General features: G+C 44.0%; 1 protein-coding gene across 10 annotated transcripts in view; it reads right to left on the reverse strand.

Annotated features, from left to right (window-relative positions):
• HECTD4 (HECT domain E3 ubiquitin protein ligase 4) overlaps positions 1-20,649 on the reverse strand; it is a 226,425-nt gene that overhangs the window by 126,263 nt on the left and 79,513 nt on the right. The gene's annotated exons all lie outside the window — the stretch shown is intronic.

Genomic DNA, 20,649 nt, shown 5'->3' on the forward strand with positions numbered 1-20,649 from the left:
CTTCCACTTCTGCCTCATGTCCTGTGCTCCCCTCTGCCTCTTCATCATTAGTGCCTCCCTCTCCATTGACTTCCTTCTCTGTTTTCAAATATTCACAGGTCTTAAACAAAACCTTGGTGGCCCATCGAAATATCATCCCTTTTGTCAAATCTGTCATGGCCCCTTTCTAGATCCAAGAACCAGGCCCCCACCAGCAAAGACAGGCAGGACTGGCTTGCAGTTGTAGGGTGTGGAGATAAAAGGGAATGGGAGTGCAAAATGGCAAATCTTCAGAAGCAAAGGGAAAGCAAAAGAGGAGAGAACAGGGAAAGGTTGGTAACACAGAAGGGGCAAGAGAAAGTGAGTAAACTCAGGAGCACAGCCAGGAAAGATTCCCAAAGGTGGGTGTACTTAGTGGGGGAGTCTTTTAAGATATGTTCACAAATGACAAAGAAAAAGATTTGTTACAGAGTCCAAAAATGCTGCTTCTATTTCCCCATTCCCTGCTTTTTAACCCTTTGCAGTTGGTGGTCTCTGAATTCAGCACCCTCTAATGAGTCGGCAATCTCAATGGTTCACCAGTGACCTAACCCCAAAACCAGTGACCTTTTCCTCGACTTTCTTGCAGGTCGTGCCATCACTGCCATCCTTCTTGGGATCCTGATTCCTTAGTGTTGGTGGCAGAACACAATCCTGGTTTCTTTTTTTTTTTTTTTTGAGACAGAGTCTTGTTCTGTCACTCAGGCTAGAGTGTAGTGGCGTGATCACAGCTCACTGAACCCTCAATCTCCCCAGGCTCAGATGGTTCTCGCACCCCATCCTCTCAAGTAGCTGGGACCACAGGCATGCGCCACCACAACTGGCTAATTTTTGTATTAATGTTTTTTGTAGAGACAGGGTTTTGCCATGTTGCCCAGGCTGGTCTTGAACTCCTGGGCTCAAGCAATCTGCCTGCCTCAGCTTCTCAAAGTGCTGGAATTACAGGCGTGAGCTACCATGCCCAGCCTGGTTTGTTTCTTTTTAACATGAACACTTACCTCTGTGTAAAGTGCTCACTGTGCTGGTGAGTGAAGCCAGCACAGTCCCTGCTTTCCTTCCTGTCTCTCTCTTTGCTGGTCAACATCTTCATTTGCTTAAATGGGACCTTTCCCAAAATTAGACCTAGCCCTGGTGTCCAAGACCTTCATCTGGAATGCTCTATCCCTAGACCTTCCAGAGGCTGGCTCTTTCCTATCATTCAGGTCTCAGTTAAACGTTACCTACCCAAAGAGGCCTGCCCTGGTTGCCAATCTAAAAAAGATTCTTCCCCAGCATCCCCAAGCCACAGCACATCATGCTGTTTCATTATCTACACAGCATTTACTACTCTCTGAAATTATTTTACTCATGAAGTCATTTATTGTTTGCCCTTCTACTTTAACATACCCCAATGAATGCCAACTTCCTGAGAACAGGGATCCACCTGCCTTGTTCACCTTAACATCCCCAGCACTTAGGAGGCATTCAGTGAATACTCAATTGCTTGCTGAATAAACAGATGAGGGCCCTCCCCCAAATCCAACTCCGCCTCTCTATGGTGACTCCCACATTTCTATTTACAGACCCAACCTTGCTACTAAGATCTAGTTCTACTTTTCTAACTGCCCCTCACCCTCCCCACCGACATTTCTACTTGAATAGCCTCCTGTCACCTAAAATTCAACACATCCACCTCTTACTTCATTGTCTTACCCCAACTCTCCTACTAGATTAACTTTTAGCAAGCATAGCTCTATTTATGTCGCGCAATTCTAAATATACTCCTTCAAAAGCATCCAAGATAAAAATCAATCCCTTTAAGCTTGGCATTCAAAAGCATTACCCAATCTGGCCCTATGAGAAAATCAATAGATACTTTAAAAACAAACAAAACGCTATTATTGTATTTGAGTACTATGAAAATACTGCAAAGAAAAACTGATAAAGCACCTGTGTGATACAACTAGGGCTGAAGTTTGCTACAAAATGGTAAATCTGCTGGAAATCCCTACTTCAGCAAAGACACTCTTCAGGGTAAGAAGCTGCTGATTTAGGAAGGAGAGGAAGAGCTGGGAGGAGTGAGAAGCAGCCCAGGTTCCTTCCTGGCAACCACTGTGGTCCAAGTCAATATCATCTCAAGAGAGATGATTAGACCAGTCTCCCAACCTGTCTTCCCACTTCCACGGGCACCCCAATGGTTTACTCTCTGCATAGCCAGTGATCATTTAAAAATGTAAATAAAGCCAGGCACAGTGGCTCACACTTGTAATCCCAGCACTTTGGGAGGCCAAGAAGGGAAGATCGCTTAAGCCCAGGAGTTCGAGACCAGCCTGGGCAACATAGTTTGAGACCAGCCTGTCTCAAACACACACACACACACACATACACACACACAAAAATTATCCAAAGGCAGTGGCATACGCCTGTAGTCCCTGCTGCAAGGGAGGCTGAGGCAGGAGGATCGCCTGAGCCCAGGAAGTTGAGGCTGCAGTGAACCATGATTGCACCACTGCACTCCAGCCTGGGCAACAGAGGGAGATCCTATCCCACCCCACCCCGCCAAAAAAAAAAAGTAAAACCACGTCTTCCCTCATTTAAAACCCTGCAGTGGTTTTCCAACACACTTACGATAAAATTCAAATTACTGACAGGGCTTCACAAGGGCCAATGACTGCTGACCTCCTCAGCAACATCTGCCTCAACTCAACCCTTTCTCACCACATTTTTAGCCACACTCGCCTTCTGTCACACCTCCAAAATACCATGCTTCCTCCTAATGCTGGGCCTTGGTACTTGCTATTCCCTCTTCTTGTGCTACCCATCTGTTGCAGTTTGCCTGGAACTGCAGGTTTCAGCACCAAAAGTTCCATGTCCTGAGCAATCCCTCAGTCTCAAGCAAACTGGGATAGTTGGTCACCCTGTCAGGATGGATGGCTTCTTATCATTCAGGTCTCAGCTCAAATGTCTTTCCTTACAAAGGCCTTATGTGCCCTGCAAGCTAAAGGAGCTCCCCATCTCTACCCCGGGCACTCCCTCTCACATTATCCTCTTTAATTTTCTCCCCAGCATTTATCACTAGCTGAAATTATTTCATTCTTGTTGTTTACTTCTGTACTGTCCCACTTCCCATACTCTAATATAAGCTCCATGAAAACAAAAGCTTATTTACTGGGCTACCCAGATACGGCAATATAGTATAGGCCCTCAATTAATACAGAATGAAGGAAGGGTAGCTTAGTAATCTGGATCATAACTGGAAGGAAATAACAAACCCTTAGGGAGAAGGGGGGAAAGACACCTAGTGTGTCCATTACTACACTGACAATATCTTTAGGAAGTTACATGAGGAGAGAAAAATAGCAGTAAAATTGTCACTAAATCTAACCACTTTAAAAACTGCAGTTTATACAGAGTACATGGGAGCAAAAGACCACTCAGAACAAAACAGATGTGAGGATATTTTTTCAAAAGAGGCTTGAAAAGGTAAAAAAGAGTTATAGGCCGGGCGCAGTGGCTCACACTTGTAATCCCAGTAGGTAGAGAGGCAGAAGCAGGAGAACAGCTTGAGCCCAGGAGTTAGAGACCACAGTGAGACCCCATTCTCTAAAAAAAGAAAAAAAGAGTTATAGAAGATTCTCAAGCAGGAATGCATCCAGAGTAGAAGTAGCCAAATCAGGCAGAAAGATTCCATGCCTCAGCTATTTTGTAGTCTTAAAGGCCAGAATTCTGTGTCTAGAGTTTCAGAACGCCTGTTGCTCCAGGTGGGTAGACTGTCACATTGGTGGCCCCTAATGAATGATGCATCCTTGTATTTATGCCCTTGTATAGTCCCCATCCCACACTGAGTCTGGACTTGGTCATATGCCTTTTTTTTTCCCCACATTAGAAAGCAAGTTGCTGGCCAGGCACGATGGCTCATGCCTATAATCCCAGCACTTTGGGAGGCCGAAGCAGGTGGATCACTTGAGGCCAGGAGTTTGAGACCAGCCTGGCCAATATGGTGAAACCCCATCTCTACTAAAAATACAAAATTAGCCAGGTATGGTGGTTTGCACCTGCAATTCTAGTTACCAAGGCAGGAGAACCACTTGAACCCAGGAGGCAAAGGCTGCAGCGAGCCGAGATCACACCACTGCACTCCAGCCTGGGTGACAGAGCAAGACTCTGCCTCAAAAAAAAAAAAAAAAAAGATGCAGCAGGGGGCGATGGCTCATGCCTGTAATCCCAGCACTTTGGGAAGTTGAGGCAGGTGGATTGCTTGAGCCTAAAAGTTCAAGATCAGCCTGGGCAACATGGCAAAACTCAGTCTACACAAAAAATACAAAAATTAGCTGGGCATGGTGGCATGAGCCTGTAGTCCCAGCTACTCAGGGGGCTGAGGTGGGAGGAATGTTTGAGCCCAAAGCAGGGAATTTGTAGTGAGTGAGACAAGATAGTAGCACCACTACACTCCAGCCTGGGCCACAGAGAGACACAATATATCAAAAAAAGAAAGCATGATACAAGCAGAGGCTTGATACCCACTTGTCCTCTTGAAAAGCTCCTTCCTGAAAACCAGCCTCCATGATGTCAAGAGCTTCAGCATAGGTTACTGAATATTAGGTGCCAAGTGGAGAGAGGCCCTAGAGGATAAGAGGCCATCTTCAATGGCACAGCCCAAGCTAAGCTCCCAGTTGAATGAGGCTGCAGATGTGACTTCAGCTTCACCACGCAGAGCAGAACCACCACCCAGCTGAGCCCCATCAACCTATAAATCACTGTTGCTTGAAGTTACTTAGCTTGGGGATTGTTCATTGAGTAAAAGTAGATAACTGAAATACCATAAAAGTCAGAGAAATTCTGTGATCCAAATGTTAGAGGTCATTTTATATTAATAATAGTTTGTTAGTTAAGCAGGATAATCTCGACATTCCATTTTGTTACATCATATTCCTAAATATATGTCTTCTCTTCTCTTCTTTTTCTTTTCTTCTTGAGACAGGATCTTGGTGTGTCACCCAAGCTGGAGTGCAGTGGCATGATCATGGCTCACTGCAGCCTTGACCTCCAGGGCTCAAATTATCCTCCCACCTCATGCTACTTAGTAGCTGAGACTACAGGTGTGAACCTCCACACCTGGCTAATTAAAAAATTTTTTTTTTTAGAAACGGGGTCTCACTATGTTGCCCAGGCTGGCCTAAATATATTTCTATAGTCTGCCTTTTATAACAATTAGTTATCTAATTCCATGCTTAGTTAACAAGATATCATTTTGAGAGGTAAGCATGGCTAGTTAGATTCTGCTCTCTGATCTTAGTCATTTCAATCCATTAGTTTTCCCTGAGTCTTAGGTACCAAGAGATCTATTTGGTATAATAGATTAAACTAAGCTGATTGTTTTAGGAAAAAGTGACATTATGGAGGAATACAGATGGTGTTCCAAGAATTTTTTTAATGTTTAGGTTTTTTTTTTCTAATGATAAAACTAATTTATGGTTACTCTTGGAAATCTTGGTGGGGGGAAGAAAGAAAACTATAAATAAGAAAAGCTACCATTATTCTTTGTTTTTGCTTTGTTTTTGTTTTTTGAGACAGTCTCGCTCTGTCGGCCAGGCTGGATGGAGTACAGTGGCATGATCTTGGCTCACTGCAACCTCCGTCTCCCGGGCTCAAGCAGTTCTCCTGCCTCAGCCTCCCGAGTAGGTGGGAATACAGGCATGTGCCAACATACCTGGCTAATTTTTGTATTTTTAGTAGAGACAGGGTTTCACCATGTTGGCCAGGCTGGTCTTGAACTTCTGACCTTAGGTAATCCTCCCGCCTCGGCCTTCCAAAGTGCTGGGATTATAGGCATAAGCCACCACACCCGGCCTATTCTTTCTTTTTAAGGGGATAATCAGTTAATGTTTTAAGTTCTAGCATTTAAAGAAATCAGGCCGGGCACAGTGGCTCACGCCCTTAATCCCAGCACTTTGAGAGGCCGAGGCTGGTGGATTGCTTGAGCTCAGGAGTTTGAGACCAACCTGAGCAACATGGTGAAACCCCATCTCTACAAAAAACACCAGAATTAGCCCAGCAAGGTGGCATGTGCCTGTGGTCCCGGCTACTTGGGAGGCTAGGTGAGAGGAACACTTGAGCCCAGGAGGCTGAGGCTACAGTAAGCCATCATCACACCATTGCACTCCAGCCTGAGTGACAGAGTGAGAGCTAGTCTCAAAAAAAAAAAATCAATCAATCAATCAATCATAGGCTCTAGAAAATAATTTTTTTAATTAGCTGGTCATGGTGGCAGGTGCCGGTGGTCCCAGCTGTGAGGGAGGCGGAGGTGAGAAGATCGCTTGAGCCTGCAAGGTTCTAGGCTGCAGTGAACTGTGATCACACCACTCCACTCCAGCCTGGGCAAAAGAGCAACACTCTGTCTCAAATAATAATAATAATAATAAAATATAATAAAGAAATCAGGCCGGATGCGGTGGCTCACACTTGTAATCATAACATTTTGGGAGGCTGAGAAGGACAGATCCCATGAAGTCGGGAGTTTGAGACAAGCCTGACCAACATGGTGAAACCCTGTCTCTACTAAAAATACAAAAATTAGCTGGGCATGGTGGCGCATGTCTGTAGTCCCAGCTACTCAGGAGGCTGAGGCAGGGGAATCATTTGAACCCGGTAGGTGAAGGCTGTGGTGAGCCAAGATCTCACCATTGCACTCCAGCCTGAGCAACAAGAGCGAAATTCTATCTCAGAAAAAGAACAAAAAAAAAGAAACAAATCACAGATAGTTTTGGATGCTGCATGATACCACTGGGATCAATAAAAGGATTTGTCACCAATTTTTAAAAGAATATATCCTGAATCTGTTCACTTTTTACCACCTCCATCATTACTTCACCTTCAGTCCAATACATTATTATCTTTCACCTGGTCTGTGGCAATAGCTTCCTACTAATCCCATTCTTGCCCCCTTCTCGCAAGGTACATTCTTTTAAAAAATGTTTCATTACAAAATTTTTCTTAATACTAAAATATACACAAAAAGAACTAGTAATATCCACTTAGATATTATCTAAGTGTAATTAGATATTATCTAATAAGTAATATCCACTCTAGATACAACAGTTATCAAGATTTTGACATATTTGCTTCATCTCTCCCAGGCATTGTCATTTCACCCCCACATATTTCAGTGTATATCACTATAAAATATAGATATTTTCTTTAATAACTACAATGTAATCACACTTATTATTAGCAATAATTCTTGACATCATCTAATATTGAGTCCATAATTCAATTTCCCCAATTTTCTCAAAAATACTTTTTACAGGCCAGGTGCAGTGGCTCAAGTCTGTAATCCTAGCACTTTGGGAGGCTGAGGTGGGAGGGTCACTTGAGCCCAGGAGTTCAAGGACAACCTAGGCAACATAGTGAGACCCCATCTTTAAAAAAAAGAAAAAAGAGCCGGGCATGGTGGCTCACACCTGCAGCACTTTGGGAGGGTGAGGCGGGCAGATCACGAGGTCAGGAAATCGAGACCATCCTGGCTAACACAGTGAAACCCCGTCTCTACTAAAAATACAAAAAATTAGCCAGGCGTGGTGGTGGGTGCCTATAGTCCCAGCTACTTGGGAGGCTGAAGCAGGAGAATGGCGTGAACCCGGGAGGCTGAGCTTGCAGTGAGCCGAGATTGCGCCACTGCACTCCAGCCTGGGCGACAGAGCGTCACTCCATCTCAAAAAAAAAAAAAAAAAGAAAAAAGGAAAAAAAATACTTTTTACAGTTGGCAGTTGGTCTGTTTGATTCAGGAACCAAACAAGATACAACCTAGACATTATATACATTTGGTTTGTCTCTTTAAATCTCTTCTGGCTTTATTCTTTACCCCAAACCTACAATGAACCTTTAAAACAAGATCCCATCATCTTCCTGCTCAACACTTTCCAGGAGTCTCCCATATCACTTAGAATAAAATCCCAATACTTTGCAAGGCCCTATAAGATATGGCCCTGGCTACCTCTCCAACTTCATCTGCCTTTACTCACTCTCGTCACTCCACTTGAGACACACAGACTTCTTGTTCTTCCTCAACATGCCAACCTCATGCCTATCTCAGGGGCCTCTGCACATGCCATTTCCTGTCTGTAATGTTCTTCTGCCAGATCTTTACATGGCTCATTCCTTTATTTTATTCAGGTGTCAATGCAAATACCACCTCCTTAGAGAGGCTCCCCTGATCATTACCTAGATTAGTCCTATACCAAACACACACTAAATCATTTTTTTATTGCTTTACTTCATCTTCCTTTTTAATAGTTACCACTGCTTGAAACTGTGCTTCTGTCTCTTCCACTAGAATGTAAGCTTCATGAGGACAGATATCTCACTGTCTTTTCTATACTGTATCACCAGCTCCTAGGATACTACCTCGCATGTAGAAGGCTCTTTGTAATGTAGGAGATGAATGAATATGTGAAGACATAGCTACTTAAACTTGAGGCTACTGCATGAAGTGCCCAGAACTCACATCAGTAAGGCTGGATGAGAAGCTTCCATTTGTATACAGTGGATTAGGATTACTAGCATGCCACAAAATAAAAATGCCAGGAAAAAATCTTTTGGCCGGGCGCGGGGGCTCACACCTATACTATAATCCCAGCACTTTGGGAGACCGAGGCGGGCAGATCACAAGGTCAGGAGTTTAAGACCAGCCTGGCCAACATAGTGAAACCCCGTCTCTACTAAAAATACAAAAAATTAGCCAGGGGTGGTGGCGGGCACCTGTAATCCCAGCTACTAGGGAGGCTGAGGCAGGAGAATTGTTTGAACCTAGGAGGCAGAGGTTGCAGTGAGCCAAGATCACACCACTGTACTCCAGCCCGGGCAATAATGCGAAACTCTGTGTAAAAAATAAAAAAATTAAAAAAATCTTTCATGAGGGATGTTATTGAGGGAATTCAAATATCCAATGAGGGCCAGGCGCAGTGGCTCACGCCTATAATCCCAGCACTTTGGGAGGCTGGGGTGGGTGGATCACTTGAGGTCAGGAGTTTGAGACCAGCCTGACCAACATGGTGAAATCCTGTCTCTATTAAAAATACAAAAGTTAGCTGGGCTTGGTGGTGGCACCTGTAATCCCAGCTACTCAGGAGGCTGAGGCAGGAGAATCACTTGAACCAGGGAGGCGGAGGTTGTGGTGAGCCGAGATTGCACCATTGCACTCCAGCCTGGGCAACAGAGCAAGACTCCGTCTCAAAAAAAAAAAAATTAGCTGGGCGTGGTGGTGGTGGCTTGCGCCTGTAATCTCAGCTACTCAGGAGGCTGAGGCAGGAGGATTTATTGAACCTGGGAGACAGAGGTTGCAGTGAGCTGAGATCGTGCCACTGTACTCCAGCCTGGGTGACAGAACAAGATTCTATCTCAAAATCAATCAATCAATCCATCTTGCTTTAAAGTAGAATTTTACTTCAATAATAGAGCAAGGTACAGAAGAATGTGTATAATAAATCACCATTTGTGTAAAAAACAGAAAACGAAAAACAAAATATATACATGCATTTGTTTGTATGTGCTCAGTCTGTGGAAGGATATAGAAGAAAATGCCAACCTCACTTGCCTCTGAGGGAAACTGGGCTAGGAAGCAGAGTAGGTGACAGACTTTTGTACCTTCTGAGTTGTATAACTGTGAATATCATGTTAAAAATATTTTTAATTAAAACAACATAGCTATTACCAACCTTGAAGAGAAAGTTATCAGTACTTAGTTTTCTTTCTTTTTTTTTGTGGTGCTGGGGAGACAGGGTCTCACTCTGTCACCCAGGCTGGAGTGCAGTGGCGCAATCATAGCTCACTACAGTCTTGACCTTCTGGGCTCAAGCAATCCCCCTGCCTCAGCCCCCTAAGTAGCTGTGACTATAGTGCACCACCACACCTGGCTAATTTTTTTTTTATTTTTTGGAGAGATGAGGTCTCACTTTGTTGCTCAGACTGGTCTTCTTTTTTCTTTTCTTATAGGCCATGCTAATCTTTTCTGTATCTTTCCAATTTGGATGTCTGTGCTGCTGAAGTGAGCACTTATCAGTACTCCTAAGTATCGGAGTGAAATCATAATTCCCAGCAAATCTAATTCCTTCCAGTAATTATTATTAGCCACATCTATGTGACAAGTATCTATATTATTTAGAAACCAAGATTAATCATAACTCAGTAGAGAATTTCAGGGCTAGAACTCTATGAAACATTTCATCTAAAGCATCATTTCATAAAGTTTTTTGCCTGGTTTGGCCCAGCCAATCACAGGAGGTCTATGGCTAAGCCCTATCATTTGTGAATTTAGAAACAGGTGACTTTTTAAAATCTATTCAATAACTTAAATTTTTAAAGATGAGATTAAAATATTTCAATGTTCCCACAGTCCATTCCATCATCCCCTTCCAATTTCTCTCCTGTTTTCACATCAAACCCCTGGAGAGAAAGATCTATTGTTCTCCATCTTATCCTCCCTACCTTACCCTCAACCAATTCCATCTGGTTGCCACTCCTATTATTCCCCAAAACAGCTCTTGTTAGCACTACAACGGCCTCCATATTATAATTCAAAAGGCCTCTTTCAGTCTGACCTTGACTTCTCCAGCAGAATTCAATGCTGTTAAACAAGTTCTCCTTTTTATAAAAAATTCCTTTTTTAAAAGTTAATTTTTCTAAAGAGCCCATTGTTAAACTTTAAAAACACATGAAAAGATCAATGGTGGCAAGTAAGTCTTGCCCCAACCAGTTCCCTTCCCCAGGGAAACCAATGCCTCCAGTCTCTTGTGATGTTTCATCCATTCATTCATTTAGCAAACATTTAATAAGCATCTACTGTGTGCTGGGTACTATTCTAGCACCAGAGGGCACGGTGGCTCATATCTACAGCCACAGCACTTTGGGAAGCCAAGGCAGGCTGGACTACTTGAGTCCAGGAGTTCAAGGCTAGCTGGGGCAACATAGCGAAATCCCGTCTCAAAAAAAAAAGAGAGAGAGAGAGAAACAAAAATCCCTTTGGTGCTGGAGCTGACATTCTAAGCAGGGGAGACAGTCAATAAAAAAGCAAATAAATGAGTAGTAAGAAGAAAACTAAAGCAGGGCAAAGAGGATAGAGAGGATTTATTTTATACAAAATATTTCATATAGAATGGTCTTTTGTTTTACATGAAATATTTCGTACAGAAAAGTCTTTCTGGTAAGGTGATTTTTTTTTTTGAGAGATAGGGTCTTGCTTTGTTACCCAGGCTGGAATGCAGTGGTGTAATCCTGGCTCACTACAGCCTTGGACTCCTGGACTGAAGTGACTGAAGTGATCCTTCTACCTCAGCAACTGGCTAATGGTAATTTTTTTTTTTTTTAAATAGAGACAGGGCCTCACTTTGTTGCCCAGGCTGGTCTTGAACTCCTGGCTTCAAGTGATCTTCCTGTTTTAGCCTCCCAAAATGCTGAGATTATAGGCATGAGCCACTGTACCCGGCCCTCTTTTTCTTTTTTTTTGAGACAGGGTCTGTCTCACTCCACTGCCCAGGCTGTGTGCAGTGGTGTGACTGTACTTCTCTGCAGCCTTAAACTCCTGGGCTCAAGCAATCCTCCCACCTTAGCTCTCCAAATAGCTGGGACTACGGATGTGCACCATTAAACTAAAATATATATATATAAAAATATTTGTAGTGATGTGGTCTCACTCTGTTGCCTAGGCTGGTCTCAAATCCTTGGCCTCAAGCTATCCTCCCACCTTGGCCTCCCAAAGTGCTGGGATTACAGGTGTGAGCCACTGTGCCTGGCCTGATAAGGTTATATTTGAGCAGAGATATTTAAAAAGTGAGAGAAACAGCCATGTGGTTATCTATAGTCCAATATTCCAGCACAAGGGGACAGAGGGGGAACATACTTGGTGTGTGTGAGTAACATGGAGGAAGCATGGCTAAGCGGCATGAACAAGAAGGTATGGTAGGTGCAGAGGGTGTAGGTGCAGCAGGTGGTAGGAGCAGAGGGTGTAGGTGCAGTAGATGTAAGTGCAGTGGATGTAGGTGCATTGGATGTAGGTGCAGCAAGTGGTAAGTGCAGAGGGTGTAGGTGCAGTGGATGTAGGTGCAGAGGGTGTAGGTGCAGAGGGTGTGGGTACAGTGGATGTAGGTGCAGATGGTATAGGTGCAGACGGTATAGGTGCAGAGGGTGTAGGTGCAGTGGATGTAGGTGCAGAAAGTGTAGGTGCAGAGGGTGTAGGTGCAGTGGATGTAGGTGCAGATGGTGTAGGTGCAGTGGATATAGGTGCAGAAGGTGTAGGTGCAGTGGATGTAGGTGCAGATGGTGTAGGTGCAGAGGATATGGGTGCAGTGGATGTAGGTGCAGATGGTGTAGATGCAGACGGTGTAGGTGCAGAGGGTGTAGGTGCAGCAAGTGGTAACTGCAGAGGGTGTAGGTGCAGTGGATATAGGTGCAGATAGATGGTGTAGGTGCAGAGGGTATGGGTGCAGTGCATGTAGGTGCAGATGGTGTAGGTGCAGATGGTGTAGATGCTGACGGTGCAGGTGCAGAGGGTGTAGGTGCAGTAAGTGGTAACTGCAGAGGGTGTAGGTGCAGTGGATGTAGGTGCAGAGGGTATAGGTGCAGTGGATGTAGGTGCAGATGGTGTAGGTGCAGAGGGTATGGGTGCAGTGGATGTAGGTGCAGATGGTGTAGATGGAGACAGTATAGGTGCAGAGGGTATAGGTGCAGCAAGTGGTAACTGCAGAGGGTGTAGGTGCAGTGGATGTAGGTGCAGAGGGTATAGATGCAGTGGATGTAGGTGCAGATGGTGTAGGTGCAGAGGGTGTAGGTGCAGTGGATGTAGGTGTAGAAGGTGTAGGTGCAGTGGATGTAGGTGCAGATGGTGTAGGTGCAGAGGGTGTAGGTGCAGTGGATGTAGGTACAGATGGTGTAGGTGCAGAGGGTGTAGGTGCAGTGGATGTAGGTGCAGAAGGTGTAGGTGCAGTGGATGTAGGTGCAGAGGGTGTAGGTGCAACAGGTGGTAGGTGCAGTGGATGGCAGTACAGAGGGTGTAGGTGCAATGGGGGCCCAATCATTCAGCACCTCTATAGAAGTAATGGGATGGGATACATTTTGAAGATAGAGTAGACAGTATTTGCTGACTAGATATGGAATTTGGCAGGGGTAGGGGGAGAAGGCAGAGTCCAGAGTGACACCAAAGGTCTCTGGTGAGCACTGGAAAGACACATGCTATTATCTGAAATGGGAAAGATTTTGGAAGGAGGAAATCTGAGCTAACCTCAGGAGTTTAGCTGGGGGCATATTTAGCTTGAGGTGACCATCAGATTTCCAACTGGGGAAGTCTAATATTCTGTGCACATGCAAGCAAACAGCCACATCAATATGCACCTAGAGTTTTGGTAGCAGGTTTTGGCTGAGAAGAAAATTTGAGCATCATCAACATATACGGGTGTTTGAGGCCACAAAACAAGAGGAGATCAACTAAGAAGTTAAGACAGTTGACAGAAGCAGACAGAGCGAGAGAAGAGGTCCTACAAATAAGACTCAGAAGGAACAATCAGCAAGTAGAAGTATCATGGGGTGTCCACAGCTGAGCGAAAACAGTTTCAAGAATGGAGAAGTGATGAACCATGTCAAATAATAGTGGACCACTGAATTCAGTAATGTGGGAGCCACTGGTGAACTTCAGAGAACTGTTTGGTGGCATGACGAGGATGCATCAAGAGCGATGGGTTCAAGAGAAAATGGAAGGAGAGGAGGCAATGACAATGAAAATAAATGATTTCAAGAGTTTCACTATAATGGGGAGCCAAAAAAATAGAGTGCCTGGAGGTAGGCAGGAATCAGGAGAGTTGGCTTTGTTTTCTCAAGATGGGATATAGTCTAACGTATCTGTATGCTGTGGTGGACAATCCACTGAGAGAGGAAAAGTTGTTAACACAGAAGAAAGACAATTGCAGAAACATTCTGTCCCCTAGCCACTTTTATTACACAGCAGGTAGTGAATACACACAGTGTTCTGAGCCTAGCTTTCTGTACTAAACAATATCTCATGGAAATTAATCTACTTCATTCTAGGTAGATCTGCCTCGTACCTTTTTTAATTTTTAAAAAATTATATTAATTTTTTTTTTTCTTAAGAGATGAGGTCTCACTATGTTGCATGTTGCCCAGGCTGGTCTCAAAATCCCAGACTCAAGCGATCCTCCCACCTTGAGCCTCCCAATGTGCTTGGATTGGCCAGGTGTGGTGAGTTATGCCTGTAATCCCAGCACTTTGTGAGGTCGAGCCGGGTGGATCACCTGGGATCCGGAGTTCAAGACCAGCCTGGACAACATGGTGAAACTCTGTCTCTACTAAAAATACAAAAATAGCCAGTGTGGTGGCAGGCGCCTGTAATCCCAGCTACTTGGGAGGCTGAGGTAGGAGAATCACTTGAACCTGGGAGGTGGTGGTTGCAATGAGCTGAGACAGTGCCACTGCACTCCAGCCTGGGTGACACAGCGAGACTCCATCTCAAAAAAAAAAAAAAAGTGCTGGGGTTACAGGCATGACAACCATGCCCGGCTGCTGTATACTTTTAATGGCTACACAGTGTTCCATTCTGTGAAAGCACCATAGGCAGCAAGCCAGATATCTATGTTTAGCTTCCCAAGTTAACATTTTAGGAAAGTTGCTAAATTAGTGGCTGGGTGACACTTAAAAAGTTTTTTAATGATGAAAAACTTCAAAATTATGCAAAAAAAAGAATAGTACAATGAACCTCCATGTACCCATGATTCAGATTCAACTATTGCCACAGCTGTTTAACCTATCCTCCTATTTTTTTTTTTTTGTCAACTATTTTAAGGCGTATCCCAGACATCACGCAATTTCATTTCTGAATATTCTGAATACTTCACTAAGCATCTCTAAAAATATAGACATTTTCTTATATATTTCACCATCATACTTAAAAATTAGACTAAGTTCAGATGCAGGGACCTCACATCTGTAATCCTAACACTTTGGGAGACTGAGGCAGGAGGATCCAATAAGCCCAGAGTTCAACACCAGCCTGGACAACATGGAGAAACCTCCCACCACCATCTCTATAGAAAATGCCAAAATTAGCCAGGCACAGTGGCATGTGCCTGTAGTCCCAGCTACTTGGGAGGCTGAGGTAGGAGGTTCACTTGAGCCCAGGTGTCTGAGGCTGCAGTGAGCCGAGATCTAGCCACTGCACTCCAGGCTGGGTGACAGAGAGATTCTGTCTCAAAAAATAAACAAACAAACAAACAAAGTAAACTAAGACTAAGCCCCTTGGTTTCATCTAATATTCCTAATACTTTCATATTCAAATTATCTCCAAAAAGATTTTTTTAATTGGTTTGTTTTATTCAGACTCTGAAAATTATTCAGAAATTGTTATTTTAATCTAGAGCAGGTTCCCTCCTCCCCAACTTTTTATTTCACGCCACAGGCAGGGATTGTTTTTTAATTGTTCTACAAGGCAGGTATCAGCTTTTGATTATATAACTACATGTCTAAATATATCTGTATGTTGTCTTCATAGTGGATTGACACGTTGGTTGAATATGTACTTCTAGGTTGAAAAATAATTTCTGGCAGGAGGCAGGGGACACTGAACATTAAAAAGGAAGATCCAAGGCCGGGCGCGGTGGCTCAAGCCTGTAATCCCAGCACTTTGGGAGGCCGAGATGGGCGGATCACGAGGTCAGGAGATCGAGACCATCCTGGCTAACACGGTGAAACCCCGTCTCTACTAAGAAATACAAAAAATAGCCGGGCGAGGTGGCAGCGCCTGTAGTCCCAGCTACTCGGGAGGCTGAGGCAGGAGAATGGCGTGAACCCGGGAGGCGGAGCTTGCAGTGAGCTGAGATCCGGCCACTGCACTCCAGCCTGGGCTACAGAGCGAGACTCCGTCTCAAAAAAAAAAAAAAAAAAAAAAAAGGAAGATCCAACGCCAGGCACAGTGGCTCACGCCTGTAATTCCAGCACTTTGGGAGGCCAAGGGGGTGGATCACTTGAGGTCAGGAGTTTGAGACCAGGCTGGCCAACATGGTGAAACCCCATCTCTGCTAAAAATACAAAAATTAGCTGGGCATGATGGCCTGTAGTCCCAGCTACTAGGGAGGCTGAAGCTGGAGAATTACTTCAGCCTGGGAGGTGGAGGTTGCAATGAGCCAAGATCATACCATTGCACTCCAGCCTGAGTGACAGAGGAATATTCCATCTCAAAAAAAAAAAAAAAAAAGAAAAGAAACAAACAAACAAACAAAAACAATTTCCCTCAGAATTTTGAAAGTACTGTTCCATTTTTGCATCCAGGAATGCTACTGGACAGCCTGGTGCTTTTCAAATTGCTCAACATTTGTGTATATATATATTTTTAATTTCTGGAAGCTTTAGAATCCTCTTTTATGCTTGGTAATCTGCAATTTCATGATGGTGTGGGCATTTTGCATTCACTGTGTCAGATACCTTTTAATCCAGATGCCAACATCCTTCGGTCTGAAATCTTTCCTGTATTGTTTCTTTTTTTTTTTTTTTTTTTCTTTCTGAGACAGGTTCTCACTCTGTCACTCAGGCTGGAATGCAGTGGTGCAATCACAGCTCACTGCAGTCTTGACCTCCAGGGCTCAAGCAATCCTCCCGCCTCAGCCTCCTGAGTAGCTACGACTACAGCAGTGTGCCATCATGCCTGAATAATCTAAAAAAAAATGTGTAGAGGTAGCATCCCACTATGTTGCTCAGGCTGGTCTTGAACTTCTTGGCCCTACTAGCATTATAGGCATGAACTACTGTACCCAGCCTGTATTACTTCTTTTTTTTTGAGATGGAGTCTCGCCCTGTTGCCCAGGCTGGAGTGCAATGGCACCATCTCAGCTCCGCCTTGGGGGAGCCTCCCAGGTTCAAACTATTCTCCTGCCTCAGTCTCCTAGTAGCTGGGCTTTACAGGTGTCCACTACCATGCCCAGCTAATTTTTGTATTTTTAGTAGGGTCAGGGTTTCACCATGTTGGCCAGGCTGGTCTCGAACTCCCGACCTCGTGATCTGCCCACCTCAGCCTCCCAAAGTGTTGGGATTACAGGTGTGAGCCACCGCACCCAGACTCCCGCCTATATTATTTCTTCATCATGTCATCCTCTTTATTTTCTGTTCTTTTTGGAACTCCTATTAGCAAGACTTTAGATGGATGGCTCCACACATCTTTTATCTTTTCTCTCATATTTACTGTTATCTACTTGTCCTTTCTCAAATATTTCTTAACTCTTTTACTAATTTTCAAATTTGGATAATCATAGTTGTAATTTTCTCATTCCCTGATAATTCCTTTTTGAGGCATCCTTTCCTGTTTTATAATATGAATGCAATATCTTCACATATCTCACAGAGCAATTAGTGCTTATGTGAAGTTTTAGTCTATTTCTTCAGCTAGCTGGTTTTTTTTTTTCTTAAGGAAAATTTGTATTATTTTAATTTTATATACAGAAAACTCAACAGTATGCGTTTAACCCAGTTTAGTGGCAAGTTCTTTAGCCTTTGCCTTTTCGAGCTTGTCGATGGAAGCCACAGACTTGGGACCCAAGATACTGCCTCCCCAGTGACAGCGGATCTCATTGTATCTGCCGTTGTCATTGGTCCTGATAGCTTCCACCAGCTTAGCCAAAGCTCCTTTGTCTTCCAAGTTCACCTGTGTGAAGGAGACAGTGGTATAGGTCTTCCTGTGGACTAGACGGCCCAGTCTTCCCTTCCCCTTGATAATGCAGTAAGGGACCCCATTTTACAACACAGGGCAGGCAAGAAGACAACCAGCTCGAAGGAATCCACGTTGTGTGCAATTACCACCAGCTGAGCTTTCTTGTTCTCTACCAAGGTGGCAGGTGGTCTCTTAGTGGGGATGTCCCCTTTGCCAACAGCTCTCTTCTCAGCCTGGGCCAACAGCCTCTGCTTCTTCTCTTGCTTTGTCTCTGGTCTGTACTTGTGGGCCAGCTTAAGCAGCTGAGTAGCTGTTTGGCGGTTCAGGGTCTGGGTGAACTGGTTAATCGCAGGAGGCACTTTCAGCTGCTTATAGAGGATGGCTCTCTGCCGCTGCAACCTGACATAGCAGGCCATTTCACAAAGTAGGTGAGGTCTCTTTTGGGCTGAATGTCCTGTCCAATGCCAAAATTCTTAGGCCTTTTTTCAAAATTCACCACTTTCTTGGCCTCCCGCTTCTTCACAACAGCAGGGGCCAGAGCCACCTTCCCCGCCTTGGCCTTCTTTCCTTTCAGCATCTTGGGTGGCGGGAGACCAGTTAGCTGTTTTTTAACTTTTTCTCATTTTTAACCTTCATATTAGAAGCTTTCCTCACTTTTCTAGTAATCCTTGGTAGTCTGCTTTTTTTGTTTAATTTTAAAACTTTTTATTAGGGAAAATTTTCAATATACACAAAAGAAGAAAGAATAGAATAATGAGCTTCCTATGTGCTGAACCCCTGGCTTCAATCATTAGCACTATTTTTTTTAACCTATTTGCCTCCCCTCCACACACATACCTCTCCAAAGTTTGGAATTTTGTTTGTTTGGGTTTTTATTTTGTCTGCTCTTTTTTTTTAACAGTTCAGCACTAATCAGGAATTCTGTGGACAGGGTTGAGGCTTGCTTGCTGGAAGACATCACTTATGGGTGATTCACCAGAGAGGCAAGTCTTTTCCCTTAGATGACCCCAACATCAGTATGAGAGGTCTTTTTTCAAACAGGGTCATTCAGTTTCTTCAGAAAATAACTAAGTCTTGGGCCTGGACAGCTAGCATCTGAATGCAAATGTGTGAACAGGAAGGGGGCCTGCAGGCCCTTATGTAAACTCTTTCTACCACCTTGTCTCACAATGGCTCTGCACCACATCTGATCTCCCAGTTGCTAAGATGCTCTAAGGTTGGTGGGGTGAGTCATCTCTCTTCCTCTGGTATTCCCCTAAATGTATACTTGGCTTTCTCCACAAAGAAGTATGAGAAAGGGCACTACACTCTCCATCTTATCTTCTAAAGTAGGGGGATAAGAGATACTGCCTAGAGTTCATGAACAAGAAATAAAGGTTTAACTGTAAATTACAAAGGTAACTAAAAGAAAAACTAAAACAAAGGAAATCAATATGCTAGGTGGAATCAGAAAAGAAAGAGGGAGGCCAGGTGTGGTGGCTCAGGCCTGTTATCCTAGCACTTTGGGAGGCTGAGGCATGCTGATCACTTGAGCTCAGGAGTTCGAAGCCAGCCCAAGCAACATGGTGAAACCCTGTCTCTACAAAAAAACACAAAAATTAGCCGGGTGTGGTCATGCTCAGCTAAGTCCCAGCTACTTGGGAGGCTGAGGTGGGAGGATGAGGTGTACCAGAGCACCGTCATCTCAGACAAACACTGCCACTTTAAGTTCCAGCTCCCTTTTTAAAACTCCTGGGCTCAAGAGATCCTTCCATCTCAGCCTCCCAAGCACTGGGATTACAGGCATGAGCCACTGTGCTCAGCCAAGACCTAAATGAAAATTCCTTAAACAGCTGGTAAGTCTGTTTAAAAACCAATTTGAAAAAAAAAAAAAAAGCTTTTCTGACAATTACGAACACATGTTCAATCTCTAGCAGACCAATTCAAAGATTCTCTCTGGCAGGGACATTTTATAAGATAATGGTTAGAGGACACTGTGAGATTCACTAGGAAAAGAACATGCACAGTTAAAGGTTACAAGACTCCTGACTGATAGTCTGCTGTTGGGTTGGATGACTGGTTTCCCAGAACATGTTTTAATCCTGTTATAATTTATTAGAAAATTGCTTTGGTTTTTTTTTTTTTTTTTTTTAAGGAATGCTAATTTCTTCCCAAAAGGAGACTGTAAATTATCTCATGAAAAAAAGTTTTGTCACAGACCTGGCTTGGGGCAATTTGTTCTTTTGTAAGTCTCTACAAATACTACCTAGACCAGCTCTGTCCAAAAGAACATTCTTCATGATGGAAATGGTCTATATCTTTGCTGTTTAACGAAGAAGCCACTAGCCATATGGCTACTGAGCACTTGAACTGTGGCTAATAGAGCTAAGCCACTCCAGTTTTAATTTTATTAAATTTCAAGTGAAATTTAAATAGCAACGTATGGCTAGCGGCCACTGTGCAGGATGGTGTGGATCTAAAGTGCCGTGGCTACCAGCTGCTCCTTACCCCAAGCCCTCCTCCTCTCTCTGCATTCCAGCCACTCTGGCCCACTTTTTCTACCTAAAACATGCTGGCTCCTGCCACAGACACTTTGCATGTGTGGTCTCCTCTTCCTGAAATGTTCTTCCCTCACCTACTCCCCAGCCTCTTCATCTGGTACACGACTACTTTTCCTTCACTAACTAGGATTATCTTGTGCATTTATTTGCTCACTTGTTTATGGTTAATCTTTATGTCTCTCCACCACCATCACCCCAACCCACCCAACTCTGGGGCCTGAATACACATCACATTTGGGCAAGAACCCTGCCCACCCTGTCCATCTCTGTACTCCCACCAACTAGATAGAACACACTTGGCTCTCAGTGAGCATTTGGCTAATATCCAAAAGGTAAATGACACGTCACAATGTTGTTATCTCTCTGAGAGACTCCCAATTTCTATCTGTGACCCATTCTTGCTACTCTAATGTTGTC

The sequence above is a fragment of the Macaca fascicularis genome, chromosome 11 (assembly GCF_037993035.2).
Source record: "Macaca fascicularis isolate 582-1 chromosome 11, T2T-MFA8v1.1".
In the NCBI taxonomy this organism is placed as follows: Eukaryota; Metazoa; Chordata; class Mammalia; order Primates; family Cercopithecidae; genus Macaca; species Macaca fascicularis.